This window comes from Medicago sativa, chromosome 4, assembly GCF_051527215.1.
Source record: "Medicago sativa cultivar Bolivia chromosome 4, Bolivia_mono, whole genome shotgun sequence".
NCBI lineage: Eukaryota > Viridiplantae > Streptophyta > Magnoliopsida > Fabales > Fabaceae > Medicago > Medicago sativa.
This window is the reverse complement of record NC_140752.1, coordinates 9,223,139-9,236,441: the sequence shown is the minus strand read 5'-3', so window position 1 is coordinate 9,236,441 and position 13,303 is coordinate 9,223,139. Positions and strand designations below refer to the sequence as shown.

At 33.2% G+C, this 13,303-nt stretch overlaps 2 pseudogenes across 3 annotated transcripts; both read left to right on the top strand.

The window, feature by feature from the left end:
• The first annotated feature begins 3,730 nt into the window (after positions 1 to 3,730).
• Positions 3,731 to 10,313, top strand: LOC146926085 (putative pentatricopeptide repeat-containing protein At1g17630 pseudogene; annotated as a pseudogene). 3 transcript variants are annotated; one of them, XR_015034025.1, is made up of 4 exons: positions 3,737 to 7,121; positions 7,816 to 8,131; positions 9,126 to 9,171; positions 9,258 to 10,313. The product of XR_015034025.1 is annotated as a putative pentatricopeptide repeat-containing protein At1g17630 pseudogene, transcript variant X2 (transcript). The 3 variants fall into 3 exon arrangements; XR_015034026.1 differs by lacking the exons at positions 9,126 to 9,171; positions 9,258 to 10,313 and having other exon boundaries at positions 7,816 to 7,925; positions 8,014 to 8,298; XR_015034024.1 differs by lacking the exons at positions 9,126 to 9,171; positions 9,258 to 10,313 and having other exon boundaries at positions 3,731 to 7,121; positions 7,816 to 8,298.
• Positions 6,518 to 7,117, top strand: LOC146926086 (DExH-box ATP-dependent RNA helicase DExH13 pseudogene; annotated as a pseudogene).
• Positions 10,314 to 13,303: the final 2,990 nt, after the last annotated feature.

Sequence of the window (13,303 nt, the reverse complement as noted above, 5' to 3'; positions counted from 1 at the left end):
AAGAAAAAAAACAAGTTCCCACTAGAACCGCCACTCCTCTCCTTCGACGACGCAACCACCACCTACACTCGTCTTCCTCTCAATGAAGATTTATCATCTTCATTGACCATTCTCACCTTCCTCCTCTGAAATCAAACTCTCCGAATCAACTCCAAATCACTGATTTCTTTAATTCAATTAAACTCCCTAACGTAACCACCTACAATCAATTAAATTTGAAGAAAACTATCTTTGTGCCTTCATCCTCTCTTCGTCATATCCAATTTTGAGGAAAACTCGGTTTGCACCATCACCGATTTTACTCTCCTCAATTTCTCTATACCCTCAACAAATCCCTTTTCAATCTCTTCGTTCATACCCTCAACAATTCTCTCATTCGTCTCTTCGATTCCATCTCCAGATTTAATTGAGTTTTTCATGGTTTTTTTAATCAGTTTAATTGAGTTCAACTTGGTCCCTTAACTTTAAAATCGATCGATTTGATTCGTTAAACATAAAGCTTTAAAATATGACATACAATACATCAACAACACTAAAACTTTATTGAAACATAGTGTTCCAATCCAGCTAGGCATTTTATACTAGATATTATAATATGTAAGATCGGGTTGCGAAAACAGGCATACAAGCAGAAATCTTAAAATTTGATGTCAAAACCAAATTAGACCAGGTTTGATTCGGTTTTGTGATCGATTATGAAAATAATCAACCCAAATACTACGACTTTGTTCAAATTATTGTTTGGTTCGATTTTGCCTTAACCGCTAAACACCCCTAATTTTTCTTTTGCTAATACGATAATCATATAGAATAAAGAGAAAAATATATAACAAATAACTTAGATACAATTACAAGCCACTATTAGTGCTCACTTGATGGAATAAAATCATTTAATAATTAAAAACAAAATACCACTTTATCCATAACAAAGTATAAGAAAAAATTAGTTAAAAGAAAGTTGTTGTATTTTGTCCAATTTAGAAAGAAAAAAAATACATCAATTTTGTCTGACACATTTTTAATTATATTTTGTTACATGAAGAGTATCACTCAATTCATTCCTGTATAATATATAAAACACATACAAAGTGATCGTTACACTTGCAAAAATAAGAATTATTCTTTGCTTGTGTAGATAGATCTAGAAAGTTTGAGAAATTAGGTCTTAGAAGAATGAGGACCTTGTTTCTCAAAATAACATTTGTTTCACCGTCATCATAGACAAAGACCTTTATAAAAGATTAGTTTCACCGTTATGATAGCTAGAAACCTTTGTAAAAGATTAACATGTTGATGACCAGGTTTTCTCCCGATCAAAAAGTAGTGTGGGTATTTTCATGACTAGGGAAAATGAATTGTGTTGGGTATAGTGAGAAAAGTTTGGAAGAATGAAGATGTGATGGTGGGGAAGCAATGGTTCGAGACTTTCTTATTTATAAGAGTGCATTAATTTTACACGAGAAAAGTTCACCGTCTTCATTAATTTTGGTCAATTTTGTTGAATACTTAGTAATAATGAAATCATAATTTAATAGGGATTTATAAAGTCAAATGTACCTAATCTAAAACTGAGACAAATGTTTTTTTTTACTCTTTGAATCTTTTTTAATTATATTTTCTCCGTCTCTTTTTATAATACCTCTGGCTTTTTCCACATATACTAAAAAAAGTGATAAGTGAATTTGACGTGTCTGCATTATGTATAAATATTTTTAAGTACCCTTTCTATGAATGATTTATCAAGTGTACTAGTTCGTCAAGAAGTAGTAAAATTTATAAAGTTTGTATCCTTAATTATTGTGTAATATCAACTTAACTACTACGACTATAATTATGATATGCACGGAGGGGGGGTTGCACTTGGAAATTGGTTTGGTTGAATTAACTTAAAGAGAGAGATAAAAGTGACTTGATCATGTCATATTCCCTTCTCTAAACTGTTTGGGTAACTACGAACTATGAATACAACTTGAACTGATTACTCGATTTTAAGATATTTGAACAAAATAGTCAGGTCAATGTCTTGGTCACTAACACTTTTCAATTATTACTACTCCATAATGTCTTAGGTTAGCCTATAACCCTTGAAGGTTTAAGAACGCCCAATAAGTACACAAATCATTATTAGAATATGTCTAAAGCTAATAATAATTGAACAGTTAAACTAGGTCAAGCCTCAAAGTTAAGGTTGGTAATCATTGAGACCTAGATCAACTTACAAACATTCGTAAACTCATAAAAAAAACATTAAATATAAATTTAACCGAGTAAAATACCAAAGCAATCAACTAAAGTTATAGGATAATTTAAAGATACATGATCAAACAATTACATGGAAGTTCCTCTTTCGTGACATAACCTAGAAAGAATTAGCTACTCGTGATTCCTGAATATAAACTAATGAATATGAATAAGAATGCATAAGTAAAGGATCGCCACTTGATGATTCCTTGGATTCCGAATGGCCTTGGTCGCTCCTAATATGCCAAAATCACGTTTCTACCTTCGCCTGCTTATCAAAAGGTATTTTCCACTGACCTAGGTGCCTGCCTTATATAGGTGTGCGTATTTCGGAAAATTAGAGAAAGTTTGCCCGCGACGCGCACAAAACAGAATGCCAACATCTCGAGTTTTCTGCACATCTCGTGACGCCGAGCTCATAGGTCTTGATGCGAGATAGGAAGTGGTTGATTCTTCTAATTTCATTATGAATATGGGACGTGCGGCTTGTAGCATGCGTCACGAGTTATGTAGTGGCTAACTCCAGCAATCTTATTCACTCATGACTCGATTTCTTCTCACAAAAACTTCGACTATATGCCCCAAGAATCACTAAGGGTAAACTTGTAAAAAAACATAGTACGGTCACAATAAAATTTGTCTGGTTCAGGTGGATTTCCATTATTTGAAGTTCATTTTCCTATTTCTGTCTTTTCATAACTTTTGAACGAATTCTTTACAAAACTTAACTAAAATAAATTCAACTACCTACTTTAACTCTAAAATAGCTCAAAAAATAGATATACATATTGTAAAATAATTATACATTGACAAAATATATTAATTAAATTCTTAAGTTATTTATAAAATCAAATTTAAGATTAAATAATTATATTAAAAAATATCCTTATTTGTGAAATGGGGTGATAACCATTTTGGTATCTGAATGTGTAACGAGTTACCACACAATAGTTTCGCAATGTATCAAAATTCTAAAATATTCACGGATTGTACACTCTGTTAGTCAAAACAATCTTTCAATGCCGACAATAACTCTTTTCGTTTAGGGACTGATCTGACAATAATCAAGCCATACTTACATTGATATGACAGTAAATAATTATATTGAAAGACTGATATGATATTATTAACGAAACGTTTTAACGTGATGACTAATTTGATTAATTGAGTGCACAATTAGAATTTTTTTTTTAAATTTCGATACATTGAAAAACTATCGCAAAAACCAACACATGTTGGCTCAGTTGGTAAGGAACGAGCCACTTCCCCTCAGAAGGTTGTGTGTTCGATTCCCGCTGCCGATGTGATGACGGTGTTGGTGGGTAATCTGTAAGTATATCTGTAAGTGCCCTTTGAGCCCGGAGGCCTGCCCTGACCCTGGTGGTGACCGGAGTCGAATCCACCTAAACTTTATGTATATGTAACAAAAAAAAAAAAAAACTCGTTACGCAAAAGAGGTTAAAATCACGTCTTAACCCTTGTGAAACGTACTCAAACTGGTATGGACCCGGTTCAGAACCGTTTAATTCAAAATCCAATTTTCTATCCAACGGCTTCATTCTCCTCCTTTCTTCATCCACGGTTTCAAACCACCGGAGCTGCACCAGGATAGACCGCCGGCGGTGACGACAACAGCGATATGAAAAACTTGTTATCAACGTCATTTCCATATCCAAAACTCACCCCTTCAATCACCATCAACAACCATCTTCTCGATTTCTTCGATCACCTTCTTCATCACCAATGCTTCACTCTTCAACAAGCTTGTCAAATTCACACTCAATTAATCCTCACAACCACCCACCATTGCTCCTTCTTATCCGCCCGCCTCATTGCAACCTACTCCCGCTTCAATTCCATCTCCGAAGCTCGAAAAATCTTCACAGCCACCCCATTTGAATCCCTTTCAAATCTTGTATGGAATTCTATCATTAGAGCCAATGTATCACATGGGTATTATAATTATGCTGTTAAACTTTATCATCAAATGATAAATTTTGGATTTTTACCTGATGGGTTTACTTTACCTTTGATAATTAAGTCTTGTTCGAAAATTGGAAGTGTTGGTCTATGTAAAATTGTTCATTGTCATGTTTTGGAGATGGGTTTTATGAATCATGTTCATGTTGTGAATGAATTGGTGGGTATGTATGGGAAAGTTGGGAGAATGGAGGATGCATGTAAAGTGTTTGATGGAATGGTTGTTAGAAGTGTTTTGTCGTGGAATACGTTGGTTTCGGGTTATGCTTTTAATTCTGATTCTGTTGGTGCTTTTAGGGTTTTTAAGCGGATGGAGTTGGAGGGTTTGAAGCCAAATTATGTGACATGGACTTCGCTTTTGTCAAGTCATGCTAGATGTGGGCTTTTTGATGAAACTATGGAGTTGTTTAAGGTGATGAGAATAAGGGGAGTTGAGATTAGTGGTGAAGCTGTAGCTGTGGTGTTGTCTGTGTGTTCTGATATGTATGGAGTTCAACGGGGGAAGGAAATTCATGGGTTTGTTATTAAAGGTGGATATGAAGATTATTTGTTTGTGAAAAACGCGCTGATAGGGATTTATAGGAAGAAGCGTGAGGACCTTCGGGATGCACATAAAATATTTTCTGACATAAAGAACAAGAGTTTAGTAAGTTGGAATGCGTTGATATCGTCGTATGCTGACTCGGGATTATGTGATGAGGCATATGAAGTATTTTTGCAGCTGGAGAGGTTGAACAGTCATTCGTCGGTGAGATCCAATGTAATAAATTGGAGTGTTGTGATCAGTGGTTTTGCTTCTGAAGGTTGTTTCGAGAAGTCGTTGGAACTGTTTAGACAAATGCAGCTAGCAAAAGTAATGGCCAATTGTGTCACTATTTCGAGTGTTTTATCTGTTTGTGCAGAGTTAGCAGCATTGAACTTGGGTAGGGAGCTGCATGCTTATGCCTTTAGGAATCTCATGGATGACAATATTTTGGTAGGGAATGGTCTTATTAACATGTATATGAAGTGTGGGGTTTTCAAGAAAGGACACTTAGTATTTGATAATATCGAAGGTAGAGATTTAATTTCATGGAATTCATTAATTGGGGGATATGGAATGCATGGGCTTGGTGAGAATGCATTAAGAATTTTTGATGAGATGATTAAAGCTGGAGTGAGGCCAGATAAAATCACATTTGTTGCTGTTTTATCTGCATGTAGTCATGCTGGACTTGTTGCTGCGGGCCGCAACCTTTTTGATCGGATGGTCACGGAGTTTAGTATCGAGCCTACTGTAGAGCACTATGCGTGCATGGTTGATCTCCTTGGTCGTGCTGGGCTTTTGCAAGAAGCAAATGATATTGTGAGAAACATGCCAATTGAACCAAATGAGTGTGTTTGGGGAGCTCTTTTAAATTCATGTAGAATGTACAGAGATACATATCTTATAGAAGAAATAGAATCACGAATTCTAGCCCTTAAGTCAGAAATAACTGGGAGCTTCATGCTGTTGTCCAATATTTATGCTGACAATGGAAAACGGGAGGATTCTGCCAGGGTCAGGGCCTCAGCAAAGGAAAAAGGTTTAAAAAAAATACCTGGTAAGAGTTGGATTGAGGTGAGAAAAAAGGTATACACATTCTCAGCAGGGAATGTAGTCCATTTGGAACAAGGTGAAATTTGCACGATCCTTAATGAATTGGCACTTCAAATGGCGAGTGTACATTATAACATCAATAGTTGCTTTGATCAACAATATAATTCCGACGAATCAGAGCTCTTACTTGTAGCAAACTGAGAGGGGCTAGATTTTTTGTGACATGCCTTTCTCTACCATGTACACATTTTAGCAATGGTTAACCGATTACATTTACTATATGCATAGTACCTACAAATGTAGTGAAATTCAGTTTTAGTCCCTGTTTTTATTCAAAAATGTTGAGGCGGAAAATGACAGTCCATTTGGCATTACTAGGACTGTGATTCTGGTTACTGAGTACAATGAACATATAGCAAGAGAGAGATGGTGAAAGCAGCTTGCTACATCTTTGTTAGAGAGAAGTCGAGAACAATGGTTTTGTTGTTCTGGCTGAGTGTGCAAGATCCATATCTATGGCAAGAAAAAAAATAGAAAGATGTAAACAAAGATTACCTTGCTTCAGGCTCATTTTTCAAGGCAATTTGTAGGTGGGAATCTTGCATTGGACCAGAGAGAGGCGTTGCTTTCTGCAAATAAACTGCTTCAGGCATTGGTGGATGTAATATCGAGCAATGGTTGGCTGAGTTTGGCTCTTCTTGCTATGAAGTTAGTCAAATGGTGACACAAGGATTGTGGGGACGTGACTCTATGCTGCTACAACTTCTTCATTTCACAAAGGATTTGGCTAGGAAATGTGAGGAGAACCCAGGGAAGAGTATAGAAACCATCTTTGATTTATTGGAGATGGAAGATGTTGCGAGGCGTGAATTGTTAAACATGCCAAATTCATACTTATTGGACATTGCTCGCTTTTGTAATCGCTTTCCTAATGTTGATTTGTCGTATGAAGTACTGCACAATGACAGTGTCCGGACTGGTGAGGATATAACAATATGTGTCACTCTGGAGAGGGATATCGATGGTAAGACAGAAGTAGGACCTGTTGATGCTCCTAGGTATCCAAAAGCTAAGGAGGAGGGATGGTGGCTTGTTTTTGGTGATGCCAAAACCAACTCGTTACTTGCAATTAAGCGGGTTTCCTTGCAGCGGAAATTAATAGCCAAACTGCAGTTTGCTGCACCTGCTGATGCTGGAAAGAAATCTTACATAGTTTATTTCATGTGCGACTCATACATGGGTTGTGATCAAGAATATAGTTTCACTGTTGATGTTAAGGAAGCAGATGGTGGCGATAAAGATAGCAACAAAGAATGAAGAGGTAATTTTCTGATATTTTTAGGATAATTTGCTTGGGCTTGATCTGTAACAATAGATTAAGGCCTACTGACTGGTTAGGAACTTTGGTAGCATATATTAATATGTTCAATCTGTGTGTATTCTGTTTATGTTTATTGAATTTGCTAAATTGTGTTAGTAAATGACATGGATAATAATTTAAATCAATTTCTAATGATAGTTATGTGTTACTGTTAGTATGTTCCAAGAGAAATTTTATGATATTCTAATGTAGCATCCTTTCTTTCAATTTATAAGCTGAATGTTTGTTATTGTTTCTACCACATCTGTTTCTACATCTAGATTTCATAAACTGTTTATCTCACAATCAGTAACCAAATAACGACTATCAAAATGTTGAAAAGATGCAGCATTGGTAGAATGGGCAATAAATACGATAACTTTAACAATGCTTTCTAAATAGAAGTGCTTTTAAAAACGAGCCATAGACTTAAGACAGATCTTGTGTTGAAACACTGTTTTAAGTAAGCTCTTTTATAGATGGTATTAAATTGCTGACCTGATGCCTACAAACTTAATTTTTGTTGTTCCTATTGTTTATAGATTTCCCTTTTTTACTATAAACGATTCATTATATGCTTCCTAATTTTCAGAATCTTTTTGCTTCTCTCATTTATTTATTTTTTCTAAACAAACTTATTGATTTTCTTTTATAGTATTTGCTAATGCGAGAAGAAATGGAATGATTATGGAAGTTGAACTTGTTAGTGATCGCAAAATTAACCATGATGAAGCCCGACTTGTGATGGAATGGACCAAACAGAAAGTTAAGTCTCAATCCCTCTAGAGGATTTTCTTGCTCGACCCATATTTCGTTTGCTTTTCATGTCGCTAACCAGCTGCTGTTACTGCAGAATTAGGAGTGCAGGTGCAACTGAAGAATTGCCTTTAGATTACACATTTCCTATGTTCCACTAAATGAGATACATTTACCCTTGGCTTCAAATTTCCACTCTGGTTGACATTCAATAGGTAGCAGTAGTTTGTATTGTTTACAACTTATTCATTTTTATGCGAGCAGATTGCCTACATATTATCAAATATCAATAATCTCAAGCTTAAATAAGATCCAAAAGGTATATAAATGTATACTTTATTTTTTCATAAAATTATATTAGATCATCTGTCTAAGGAGAAAATCAAGTTTAATATATTACGATCTTATGTGTACTACCGTGTGCACTAATTTGGTCTTCTACCATGAAAAGAATGGACAAGCTATCCCATCATTATGAATCTTTGGCTAGTTTAGAGTGAAGGTGTGCCATCTGCCATGTGTAGGTGTCCAAAACCAACAAGACACCAACACACGTGGTTACATTTAATCACTTTCGTTTTCTCAAATTATCAGCGGTATCTAACTGTCAGTGTTGTGTTCGATGTTTGGGTTTGTGTCTGAGTGTTTTGTAGTTATGATAATTGGATTATAGAGTTTACTCTTACCATTGCCATTAAGTTCATGGTCTAAAATGTTCTCATCAGATTTCTAAAGGTCTTCTAATCTAGGTTCAATACCAGAATATTTTTCTTGCTCTTACTAGGCATAATTTACTATCCTTCAAATTAGAATCATTATTAGCTTCTATGCTAGGCTTATAGAATATGATATTCTTTTTATATTCTTAAGCTTTTTCAGGTTTTGATTTACTGAAAATGAATTAGCTATAAGTCATTTGGCTGAAAACTAAAACTGTGTTTAATGATTTGTTATCCCTTCATACAATTTAAGTATAATAAACTGAACATCTGGTTTCTACATCTTGATTTCATAAACTGCTTATCACACAACCAGTATCCACTATCCACGTGTACCTTTCTTAGAGCACCAACATGCATCGGAAGATGTATCAAAATGTCCAACGCACGCACCAAACCAACATGTTCTCGTCATGATGACCTTGTTATTATAAACTACCACGTGCTTGCTGGTTCTGGAATTGATGAATTTTTTGTCCTTAATTTACAGCTTCACGAAGTTGCAACTGGAAAAAATATTAGTACTTACTTACATGGTTAGTGAGGTTTATGTTTTGTACACTATACCTAATCCTTATTTGAAAAGTTACCAGATTATTGAGTACTAATTACATGCTTACAGCTTATCTTCAGATTGTGATAGATAAGGAAGTGTCTGCAGCAGCTATTAGCATTTATAATTAGGAGGTAACACTGTACGTTGCTTATAAAAATTTCTAACCCACCCACTCTAACCCACGGAGCACTAAAATATACATTAGTAAATAAAGTAAAGGATGCAACTTTCACTACAGCACATTTCTAAAAAAAATCATCCATGATTTCACAATTATTCTGCTATAAAAATGTTTTTAATAGAGTATTTCTGGACGACACGAGTTATATTTTTTCGGATGGTATAGTGTGATCTTATAAGGTAGGGAAATGAGTAAACCATTATTTTAGTCATAAATGATAGATAGACACCATTTCGTTATAGTTCGCCAATGCATCAAAATTATGGGTAGCATTTGGGTGACATTGTGGTTGGTGACATTGTGACATTGGCCAACCACAATTTGTTTCTTTGTACACTTGTGACATTGTGGTTGGTCATTGTCACCAACCACAATGTCACCCAAGTATTATCCCAAAATTATAAACACATTCTCAAGGGTCTTTATCGTCAGTAGATTTATAGACCAAATTGACTAACAAAAACACGTTCAAATGCCAAAATGACTAACATAAAACTTATTTAGGTATGTTTTTGTAATTATTATACATTCAAAGATTATTGTGATAGTGTCTCACACATTCGAAATACGATAATGCTTATTGGGACTCAGTTTTTTTCTTCATTTTCTTTAAGAATGGTGTCAATTGTGTCGTTGAACGACCATTGCCTCAATTCGAAATACGATAATGCTTATTCGAAATACGATATTTGCTAACATGGCATGCAGAAGAAATCGTCACGCCGCATGATACATGCTTGCATGGTTTTTGGAATTCTGAACTTACGTTTTACACTCTAGGGTATACAAGGTTATTGAAGATGAAATAGTTGAAACTTGAATGTCATTGGCACTCATGAAGATGACCTTTTGGCAAGACATAGAGGCCATGGCCGAGTTGCGTAACGGCTTTACGTTTAAAAAATATACAATATCCTCTTCTTCTTCTTTTTTTTTTTTTTTAATTTACACTTTATGTATTTATCTTATATCTTGAATATTTATTATATGATTAAATATTTTATATCTTATTTATTTCAATTGTAGTTTGTTCATACTTTAAAATAAAAAATATACAATATCCTCTTCTTCTTCTTTTTTTTTTTTAATTTACACTTTATGTATTTATCTTATATCTTGAATATTTATTATATGATTAAATATTTTATATCTTATTTATTTCAATTGTAGTTTGTTCATACTTTAAAATGCTAGTCGTAAAAAAACGAAGACGACCAACAACTAGCACATTTTTTTATGGAAAAAGCTATGTATAGCGAAAACTTTCTTCACGATTACATAGCGACATGTATTGAAGTCTTTCCTAATTTTTATTCACCCACTCATTTATTGTACCAACCACTCATGTATTGTGCCATATAAACATCCAACGGTGAGAGTGCATTCGCTAGGATTTCGTGAAATTGCTTTCGCTGTATATAGCAAAGCTCTTTTTTTATTCCCCTTAATATTCGCCTTATTAATAATAATATATTACGTGTTTATTGATGAACATGATTTGGTCCTACGTGACTGTGTAGAACGATCATGAACCGCGAGTTGTCAAGAACAAACAAACTATGATACGATTGAGGTATATCTTCCATTTTTATTGGTACTATTGTACTAAGTACTAACTACCCCACTCATAAAAGTAAGACACAAAATCGTTATTGTGGTTATGTTATGTACTCTATGTGTACCGTAATTAATGACACATTTGTAAAGTAAAAGGGTTTTAGAATGAGTGAGTGACAGAGAATTTGACTTAAAAGCTCATGAGGGCCACTAAAATGAACCGTAATTTATAAATTAACTAGTTAAGGTTAAAATTGAAAAACTAACATTAATGTTTCATTGATAATTTAACGCAATTTATAATTTGAAATATTTTTTTTTATAAAAATGACTTATAATTTATGATGAGGGAGTATGTAAATCATATTGTATACAAAAATTTATTTAATACATTAAGAAATTCAACCAAGCATTTTAGTAATTTCACCATAGGAAGAAAATATGGGTATTTCTCTAACTCTCACAATGTTGCGAATTTTTGCTGAGAGATGTGTTCATATATATTGTCTCCAGGGAACCTATGAGAAAAAAATGAGTGACACTCATTAAGTGACAATGCTTGGAGGATTTTTTTCTTGAGGGGCCAAATATTTAGCATATATACTCTTTCTTTCTCTTTTATAGAAGTTTAGCATATATACTACACTTCACTAAAGATGCAGAACTAAGTTAGTGGTTCAGTGGTGCATGACTGCCAATTTTATTTATTTTTTTGTGCAGAATAAATTGCAACCATTGGATGTTAATGAATGGATGTGATGTAAAGGTTATATGGCCCACTAAGTGTGAATATTTAAAAATTAATACTGAGTTTTTAAAAATACAATATATTGTGGATTAGCTTTAATAAAGGGTGTTTTTGACATTGTCTCAATAAATCTAAAGAACCCAGCAACGTTTTAGAAGCATTTTAATGGTATTTGATTTGTTGGTTACAATTGCTAATGCAATGGAGTTTGATAATTTTCATCAAACCACTATAAAATTAAATTTTATTTTATCTTTATTCACTTACTAATAAAAGACGTGTTGGTCTTGGTCACGTAACATTTCGATAATTATTTAAAAACTTATTAAATTATTAATATTGTCGAATGTTTACATATATTAATTGAAAATTGAGTATTATTGTTATGTTTATGTTCTCTTATATATACAAAAATTTGTTAAATAGTTTAATCGAGCTAGTTGTGGATTATATTTGTTTATATATGTGAAAACAAAGTTTTATATACATATATGAAAAAGTCGATATGATAAAATATTGAAAACTCAGAATTATTTTTAAAATATAAACATCAATGTGGAGTTTCTATTAAATAAACATTTATTTTATATACAAAACTTCGTTCAATGTTTGCACCATATATTTGGTCACACATACCATATATTTGGTTAACTGAAATTTTTTAGAATTGTACAAAGAATGTACTCCCTCCGGTCACTATTATAAGCAAAAGTTGTCTTTTTAGGTTCATTTAATAAATGATGTATGTAGTCTATAGACTACATACATCATTTATTAAATGAATTTAAAAAGTGAATTTTTGTTTATAATAATGACTGAAGGAAGTACACATTAAGGGTGCCTATCTATCATTGCTAGTGAAAAATTACTGTTCCTGGAACGTTTAGAAACAATTCCGAAACCACCCTTTTCTAAACTAACTTCCAACTTATAATGCCTTTCTTAAAAACATTATTACTTTTTTAAGCTGTTTAAATATTCAAAGCTTAGTGGGTCCCAGTTACAGAAGATCATAGCCATCCATTCATTACCATATACACATCTAACCGTTGCTAAACATTTTGGAACAAAAAAAAAATGGAAAGGGACAGTCTCGCACGGTAAGTGACCCATAAAGGTCGCGTACTGGAGACAACGCCTTCAGTGGTACTACATTTAAGTTTGTAACAAAATGTACGTGGTTTGAATATTGCATATAGTAATTCTGACATTTTAAAAAAAAAATCAATAATAATTGGAAACCATGATATATATATATATATATATATATATATATATATATATATATATATATATATATATATATATATATATATATAAAGTTTATACGAATGCTCCAAGAATATACGCCTATGCATTATGAGATGGAGGGGATATCATTGTTTATTATTGATCGAAATGTACCCTCTCAAACTTTTTTCTTTCATGTCTCTCATGTGTTATCAAATTTATGATTTTATAGGATAATTTATGTATTTTGATACAACTTTATGAACATGACGTTTATTATGATGGTTTGATATATTCTAACTTTATAATTAAGTTGATATTTTAAATTATTAACATATTTATAATATTATGCTAATATGTATGTCCAAAGTTTTAATATTATTTCAAGTTTAGGTA